Source organism: Mesitornis unicolor, unplaced genomic scaffold (assembly GCF_000695765.1).
Source record: "Mesitornis unicolor isolate BGI_N332 unplaced genomic scaffold, ASM69576v1 scaffold17114, whole genome shotgun sequence".
Classification (NCBI taxonomy): domain Eukaryota; kingdom Metazoa; phylum Chordata; class Aves; order Mesitornithiformes; family Mesitornithidae; genus Mesitornis; species Mesitornis unicolor.
The window spans coordinates 47,145-48,808 of record NW_010180952.1 but is presented as its reverse complement, the minus strand read 5'-3'; positions in this window follow the sequence as shown (position 1 = coordinate 48,808).

Genomic DNA, 1,664 nt, shown 5'->3' with positions numbered 1-1,664 from the left:
TGGGGGAGCCGCCAGCCACTCCAGGAGCGGAGGAAGGCAGAGCTGTGGGAAAGCTGTGAATGTGAGAAAAAGCTGATTTACAACAGAGCTTGTTACTATTCAACATCCACAAAAAGAGGAAGAGCCCTGAAATCCCTGCCTGTGCTGGGGGTACAGTCAAGAGGCAGTTCTCTCATGTCCTAATTATCTGGCTGCTTTATAACTTAATTTCCTAATTGGTTTTCAAGTTAATCACTTTTAACAGGCTGGGGAGGTGCTGGCTCAGGCCCTGTGGAAGATGAAGCTTCACCTCTACAGCACTGGCCTGGTTCCAGGCGGTGCTGGGAAGCGAAGTGGCCTCACATCCATCTCGTCCAAGGAGGTCTGCCTTGCTGCTACCTCAGGTTCAAGCTCTTACAGGAAGGTTTTGGGTGATGTCTTTGGCAATGTCTGCAAATCCTTCCTACAAGTCAACAATCCTGGGCTCTCAGATCACACCGGCCCCTCACTCCCAGCTGGAGATGGCACCCAGCAGCACTGCAGCTCCATGGCTGTGTGCACGGTGGGCACAGCCATCGCGACACCAGGGCTGAGCTCAGGGTGCCCCAGATCCGTGCGCTCAATCTGGTGCACGTGGAGGCGTACAGGCACTTTCTGACAATTAAATCAAAGCCCATACTGCAGCTTTCATGCTGACACCACATAGCTGCAAGAGGACAGGTGATTCTTGTGTTGAGCTGCCATGGTGGGATGGTCCCTGGTCCAGCATTAAATCAACCAGTGGGAACCTCACTTTTGAGCTGGCTTTGTGCTGTGGTGCTCCTGACCGGATGTGAGGCATGAGGAAGCTTTCTTGCACTGCTGAGCCACGGCTTGAACTCTTTGGAGAACCAGGCTATGGATGCAGCAACCATTTCTGAGCCCAAACATATGCTGAAGGGTGAACATCTGGCTCCAGCTGTGCTCTCTGAGCACTGAGATACCTGGCCTTGAGGGCTCATCACTCAAAGCTTCAGCATTATCTGAGGGTGGGGGGTGTATGAGCCCAGGCTACACCGGAATCAGGGTGTCCACACAGAACTATATTAATGCCACTGAGATGATCCCAATTCTTTCTGTAATTTTCCAGTTCTCTGGAAAACTCATGGCCAGCTTGGATGGAGATGGCTGGGACACCCCTGGGTTATAGGGCCCTGCACAAATCATCCTGCTTGGTCCCATCACCCCAGATGGGGCTAGGTTAGACAGCAGCCTCCAGACATTTTTGGTTTTGATGGGAGACTGAATTCCCCTACGTTCTCTTAAAAAACCCCTCAGTCCTATGACATTACCCTGACTGCTTGATGCAAGTTGCTTGGTGGCCTCTAGTAAATAAAATTATTCCATTAGGTTTTCTGCATTGCATCCTTTTTCTAGCATTGGGGTACCTCAGACCTCAGCACAAGTTGTTTTCCAATGCCTCCCTGCACTCCTCTTTGAAGCCAGCAAGGAAATCTGCCTCTAACCTCAATTACAACCCAGCCAGCCCCACCGCTTTCAAGCTATTTCTGCACTGGAGCTGTCTCCACCCATGGCTGCGTTCCCAGCACAAATCATTTCACTTGTACAACCAGACAGCGCAAGGTGCAGTTCAGCTTTGCTGGTCTGGAAATTCAGCCAGGGAATTTATCCCTGAACCGCCGACA